Genomic DNA, 6916 nt, shown 5'->3' on the forward strand with positions numbered 1-6916 from the left:
CACGTGGTGTATAAACTGCATTCACGTCCTGCAGGGCCTACCTGCCTAGTTTCCTCTCCTGTCCCCCTTCCCTGTGCATCTCGTCCTCTTTCTCCAAAGAGCATTTTCACCAGCCTCCGGAGCCAGGTGGCCAAGGGGCGAATGGCTGCTGCTGGCACTCACACTCCTGGTTTGAGTCCTGGCTTCAGCACTTACTGTGCAAACTGTGATCGTGTTCAAGTGTTTTCTTGACTTCCCTGCCTCTGTTTCTGCCTCCGTAAAATGGGGTTCATCACAGTGCTGATCCCAAAGAGCTGTAAGAATCAAACAAAGCCATACTTGCCCCGTTCCCGGGGAGGCCTCCAGCAGGCTCGGCGCTCAGCAAGGCGATCTGCTTCTGCCACCGCCTGGCCTCTGCACTTCTGCCTGCCACTCTGCGTCTCTCCCCTCTGCTTCTCTGTGCATTCAGCTCCTGCTTTAAGGCTACAGTTGTTGTCCCTGGGACCCGGACCTGCACCTGCAAGCCATACATGCATAGCTCCATCAGAGTACTTGGTGCTCAGTGACTTGAGAGCAGGAACTGTCTTTGCCGTAGTTTCTCTGAAAACTAGCATGTAAATAATGCTCATATATATTTGTTGAGTGAACAGTAGAATGTGATGCTCTGGGTAAGCACAAGTTTTAGTTAATCAGGAACTTGGCTCTTCAGACAAAACTGCTGCACCAGTTGTAAAGGAGAGAACAGACAATTCAGGGCCAGAGACATGGGAGGGTCTTTTGCCTGGAACTGCCTCCTGGGAACAATATTCAACTTTATCCTAAGGCTCCGAAAGCCAAGCAGCACTTTTCTGTGGGCCTGTGGGACAAACCTGTCCTTTCTGATATATTGTGTGGGTGTAGAGAGGGAGAGGACAGAGGAAGGAGGCTGTAGCTCCCGAGAACTCTACCTGGTGTCTCAGCATAGGCATACGTGCTCCAGGAAGCTGTCCACCCATCATCCTGTCCTCATGGGCATGAAGGGCCCCAGCCAGACCCGCATCACAGCTCCCTCCCTCCTTCCAGGTCAGTTAACAGTGGCTCGTTGGACAAAGGAAGGAAGTATGTCACATCCAGAGGCTGTGGTGGAGGACAGGAGTACTGGAGGTTCCCTTCCACTGCAGTCACATAGTGGGAAGGAGGTCCTCTGGTGTAGAAGGATCTGTGAGTTTCCTGAAAGTCACGTGAACAGTATGGAAATCAGCAGGGCCTGAGCCGTCTTGCTGGTTCTCCTCCCAAGAAAACCGGTAGCTAGGGGAGCCTTGTTACACCACCAAAGGAGAAACTGAGCGCTTGAGGAAGCAGTTAAGCTGCAGTGGTTCCCCACCTGGGATTATGCAATGGGGAGAGCTTCCAGAAAACTAACCCGTGTGCCCATAAGAGCTGGTATTTGGGCACCTTTCAAATGGAAGTTATCCATGACCAGTCTGCCTTACCCTGAGAGGCAGAGAACCAACAGATGATTGTAATTACGTGCCCAGTCAGGTAAAGGAACTCCTTGCCCTTCCTCCCTAATGAGTCCTCCAGCTCCCAACGCAACAACTTGTTTAAATTAGTGAGAGTTCTACTGAAGGACAGAACGCACCAGTTCTCCAAACCAAGCCCTACAGGGGAAGCCTGGCTGGTGCTCGGGATGGGATGAGATTGGAGTTTTAAAGCGGATTCACTTAACTGGACTTCTGATAAGCAAGGGAGCAGAAAGCTATAGAATCTGTCTGAGCCAGAGTGTGGTGGAAGGCTCTGGAAGAAACCCCATCAGGACGGCGCTCCGCAGAGCTCAGGATGCTCATTAAATTGCTTCTATAGGAAAGAAGCCCTTGGGGAAGAGAGAGCCTAGTGCGTTAAAGGGACTGCCAATATTTGAAGATGATTGGAACACAGAGTGGGAGAGCTCGGCTGTAGGAGGCGGCGGGCCATTATTCTGGGGTAAGGGGGAGCCATGGCATGTTTTAATGATCATATTTGCATTTTAGAGGGATTCCCACAGGGCTGGGGTGGGGACCAGACCCAGGGAAATCACTTAAGCAAGAGACCACGATGATCTGTGAGCAGCGGCAGAGATAGGAAGAGCGGCCAGAAGGGAAGGGACGTAGCAGAGAATCATCAGGACGTGCAGCAGAGAGCAGCCCTCCCGGCCGCTCCTTCCAGCTGCCCCGCCTGCAGTTGCTGCTCCCGGGGCCGGCGCTGCACCTGCTCGCTTCTCAGGCTTCTCCGGCACTGGGCACAGGGACCCGGCGGCTCCGGGCGGTCCGCCTGGGTGCACAGCACCGACCACCGGCCCAGGGCGGCGGTAGGTGACCGGCAACCCCACGGCCGGTCTGCTACACAGGGCAGATTGCAAACCCTGCTTTAGGGCTTTTTAAAAAAATACCATCTCGTTGCTGCATCCTGAAGTGAAACACGAGGGGAAAAATAAAAAAAGGAAGACTGCATTTCCCCAAACACAATCTTTAGACTTGCTCTGGAAAAAATCAGAGCGGTGCGGCCTTTTTGGACATGCGGCCAAGGGAAGACACGGAACTGCGCATGTGCCACAGGTCCGAGGCCCGCCCGGGGAAGACTGGAAAGTGCGCATGTGCGTCAGGTCCGAGGTCCGCCATGGAGTATGGGGAAAGTGCGCATGTGCCTCAGTTTCTAGGCCAGCCACAGGGAAGGTAGAAAGTGCGCATGTGCTTCAGGTCCGAGGCCCGCCACAGGGAAGGGAGAAAGTGCGCATGTGCAACAGGTCCTAGCACCACCGGCCCCGCCGGGTGGAGAATGGCGCATGTGAGCCAGTGCGCATGTGCTGCAATCCAAGGCCCGCCCCAAGAGGTGGGGAAGTGCACGTGTGCTACAGTTCCAAGCCCCGCCCCGGATGAAGTGCTGACGGATGTCAAACGAGGGGCGTGGTACAGGCCCTTCGCTCAAGTAACCCGCGTTTCGTTAGTGAAACCCAAGCTACCAAAGATCCCATACTTGGACCTAGGACCTAGGCCTTTCGTTTCTTGTCCAGTACCGCACTTTTGGAATCCCCGAGGGAGAAACTGAACAGGTCACGTGACAGAAAGAGCCCTCCCTTCCGGTGGTGTTTCTGGGGCAAGGAGATTGAAGAAGCCCATTGGCTGACGGGGGCGGAAGAGGTTGGGTCGCTCTTCCTGTGCGTGGGGCATGTTGGGTATTGTAGTTCAAGGGAGGGCGGCGCGGATGAGCTTTCCGCACGGGAGAGCGGGGCGGGGTGGCCTGGCTGCGGCGTCGTCCCGCCGTTTGTGTTCCGGTGGCGCGGCGTTTCTTGTTTCCCTGCGGGGGCCTGCGCTGCGTCCCGCTCCGGGCTTCGTCTGCAGAAGCGCGTGTCCCTGCAGACCTCGGTGCCCCCCGGCTGGCTGCGCCCGGCCTCGGGCTCTCTTGGCCGTCGTCCTCGCGCCCGGTCCCGGGTCCTCCGCGTCCTCGCTCGTGGGCAGAGCGCGTCTCTCCGTGCCCGGCGCGGGGTCGTGCCCGGGGCCCCAGCACGGGGGTGCAGACCGGGCCGGGCCTGGAGGACTGAGCGGGGGCGACGGGAGACGCGGGAGGACCCGCCGGGCGAGGCCGGGGGACGTCGGGGGCCGCGGCGAGGGCGCGGGAGGAGGCGCCGTCTCCTGCTCCTCCGCGGCCGGTGGCGCGGGCTGTGCGCGGGGCCGGAGCGCGCCTGCCGGGGAGCGCGGGCCGGAGCGGGCGGGCTGGCTGGCGGCGGGCGGCACCGGGGGAGCGGGACGGCCCCGCGGCCTCCGAGCGCCCTGCGTGTCCCCGGCTCGCTCCGCGGGGTCCGTTGTCCTCGCACCGCCCTCGGCTCCGCGCTCTCCCCCCGCGCACCGGCCTGTCCTCCGCGCTCCGGCCCGCGCTGGCTCGGCCCTCGGACGCCGAAGGTGCTGCCGGGGCGGCCGCGCTCGCAGGGACACGCGGTGCGCCACGTCTGGCCTCGCTCTTGTGCGAGAGGCGCCCGCGATCCTCGGCCGGTCGCGGACTCGCTGCAGCGCCCGGTGCTCCGGCGTCCCGGGCCGTCCGCCGAGCTGCTGCCTGCGCGGTGCGGGGAGGCTTGGAGCTCGGAGACGCGGGGGGACCCGTCCGCGTGCGGTGACCAGTACGGCCGACCCTGCGTGAGGACGAAGATACGCCTCAGCGTTTTTGTTTTTTAAAGCCTGCCTCAGTGGGTGGACTCAGCTGGACCAGAAGAACGGCCCTTTCGGAAGATTTTCTTTTCTTTTTTCTTTTTTTTTTTTTTTTAACTGTTGGTCAATCTTGTTTCCAGCCTATTATAAATATTCTAAATGGTCTTCCTGGAGGCCGTGTGGTGGGGCCGGGGGTGGGTTCCCAGAGTAAATACTCTTACAACTGGAATTCTTCACTTTGGGAATGCTTCGCGGTGCCTGTGGGCGGTACTGGCTTCATTTGCCTTCCAGGCTCCCGACACAAAGAAGTGAAGCTTCACCCAAAATGATGTTAAAGTGATTCCAAGCACCCACCTGATTTGGTCCCCACTTCACGCTCACATCTCCCTCCTGTTCTCCTCGTGTGGCCCTTCCGCTCTGGCTACCCTGACTTCATCGCTCGTGTGTGAACATGCCGAGCTCCCCGCCCTGGAACACTCTTTTTTTTTTTTTTTTTTTTTTTTTCCCCCAGGTGACTTGTTGGGGACTTTACCCAGATACTCATCTCATCAGAGAGGCAATCTCCAACAGCCTTACCTAAAAGGGCGCCCTTATCACGCTATCCCCAGATCTTCCCTAATTTCCATCTAGTATTGTTAGTACTTGAAAACACACACACACACACAGGTTCCTTGTTTATTGCCTGCTTCCCAAGTAGGAAACAAGCATCGTGAGAGTATCATCGTAGTGTTTGCCTTTCCTGCAAAGGGGCTTGTCCACAACGAAGCTGGAGGACCATGTCTTCCATGAAGCTGAGTGACAGCTCTCCTCTCCTGCCCACGAGGGACGAGTTTCCTCCCGTGTCCACCACTGCTGTGCTTTTACACCTCTCTAACCTCTTAGATCGTAGGTCCTTTGAAGGTGGTCAAACGAAGGGCTGTCTTCATGGCATTTCAGGGCACAGGCCTCGGAGTCCGTCAGGCCCAGGGTTCAATTCCAGCTCGGCCACTTGGAGGCTGTATGTCACTTGACTCAGAGCTTGTCTCCTGAGTAATTTTACTCATCTTTGTACCCTTGGTTTCAGGCACCAGGTTCAGTGCCCTCGGTTTTATTTCCTCTGGGAATGTTCCCACGCTCTCTGCCCTTCTGCTATTCATGCGGGTCCTAACGGGCTGATGCGAGGGAGTGACGGGTGAGGGTGTCTGTGTCAGAGAGAGAGAGGATGGAGGTGGGAATAGTGTGAGTCTCTCCCCCACCCCCCGCCCCCCAGTGCTGCCATTGATTGTTAAATGTGCCCAGTGTGTGTCTCATTAGGGTCGGTGGCAGTGGGATTAAGTGTCAGCCACGTGGAGCAGAATCAGATGATAGAAGATTAAACTTTCAAATATTTGTACTTGCATTTGTACATTTCCGGTGTAGAACCCACAAGGGCAACCAAATTTGAGTGTAATTTCTGACATAGCTGCCTTAAATCAACGGTGGATTTATTTTGATTCGCAGTCTGTACTGTAACTCAGTCATGACTTCTGTCTCAAATGAAACCATGGAAACAAGAGGTTTCAGAAGTTCAAAAGGGGTCATTGACTGACATCTAGTTAGATCTGCTTCAGAGAATGAGTTAATCATATCTCACACTAAAGTCTCACTTCAGCCTCACTTTCAGAAAAACGCTTGGTTCTATTTTTTAAAATATTTTTATTTATTTACTTGAGAGGAGAGAGTGCGAGTGCTTGAGTAGGGGGAGGGGCAGGGAAAGAATCTCAAGCATTTCCCCCGCTGAGCCCCATGCAGGGCTCGATCCCACCGCCCTGAGAGATCATGACCTGAGCTGAAGCCAGAAGGAACCACCCATGCGCCCTGCTTCCTGCAGCTATCTAGGGAGAAGGCAGCTCAGCAGAACCATCAAAGAAGATATTGAAGAGAGAAAATACTTTATTCTGTGGTTGAGCGCGGATAACTGCACACGCTCTGCAGACACCTGCTGGTGTACCAGGGAAAGCACCGGGCTCTAGGAGGCAGTTCTGTTTGAGCTGAGGAAGCTGGTCAGCCATGGCCATCCTTCTGATAGCATCTGCTCCCCACGTCGCCTCTCTGCTGTTTTCCACCCGGCCTCTGTGGCGTGGCCCCGTCACTCTGTCACTTTCAGGGTTAAGCTGTCCCTCCCGTTTCCTTGTGGCTCCATGTCTCGCGTGGGTGCTTATGGTGTCATGGCCTCTGCTGGCCTTGACCGCCGGCTCCTTCCCACCACCTCTGAACCAACCGTTCCTTTCCCTTTTCGTCTCAGGCACAAATGAACGTAGATAAAACAAGAAAGGGCATCTATCCATGATGCCTTTCACCTTCACATCCACTTGCCGTGTCTTCTTTACCTGGGGAAGCCTTTCCTGAGCCTCCAGTCTACACTCCTGGTGTCGTCCGTGCTCAATAAACGCTTGTTGAGGGAAGAGCTGAGGGAGTGTGAAGCCCACCTCTGCTAAGTCTGTCCTGGGAAGCCTTTTTGCTTCCTTTTCCCCGTCGTTCTTCCGTAGCTCTGAGCATCCCTTCTGTTGTCACCCACCCGTGGTTGTACCCGGCCCCTCATCAGAGCCGGCCTGCCGGTCCCTGCTGCGTGGGAGTGTGCTGAGCGTGCTGGATGCAGGTGCTTGCGTCTGGCAGCAGGATCTGTGAAAAGTGCCTGTGTGTTTTTCTTCCAGTCTTAGTTTCCTTCTTTTAAAGTAAATGTTAGGACTCTGTAGCTCTTGAGTCAATATGACTTGAAGATAGAATTTCCCTGGTAGAATTTCCCTGGTAGAATCGTTTCT

This window comes from Lontra canadensis, unplaced genomic scaffold, assembly GCF_010015895.1.
Source record: "Lontra canadensis isolate GAN:19392208 unplaced genomic scaffold, GSC_riverotter_1.0 scaffold168, whole genome shotgun sequence".
NCBI lineage: Eukaryota > Metazoa > Chordata > Mammalia > Carnivora > Mustelidae > Lontra > Lontra canadensis.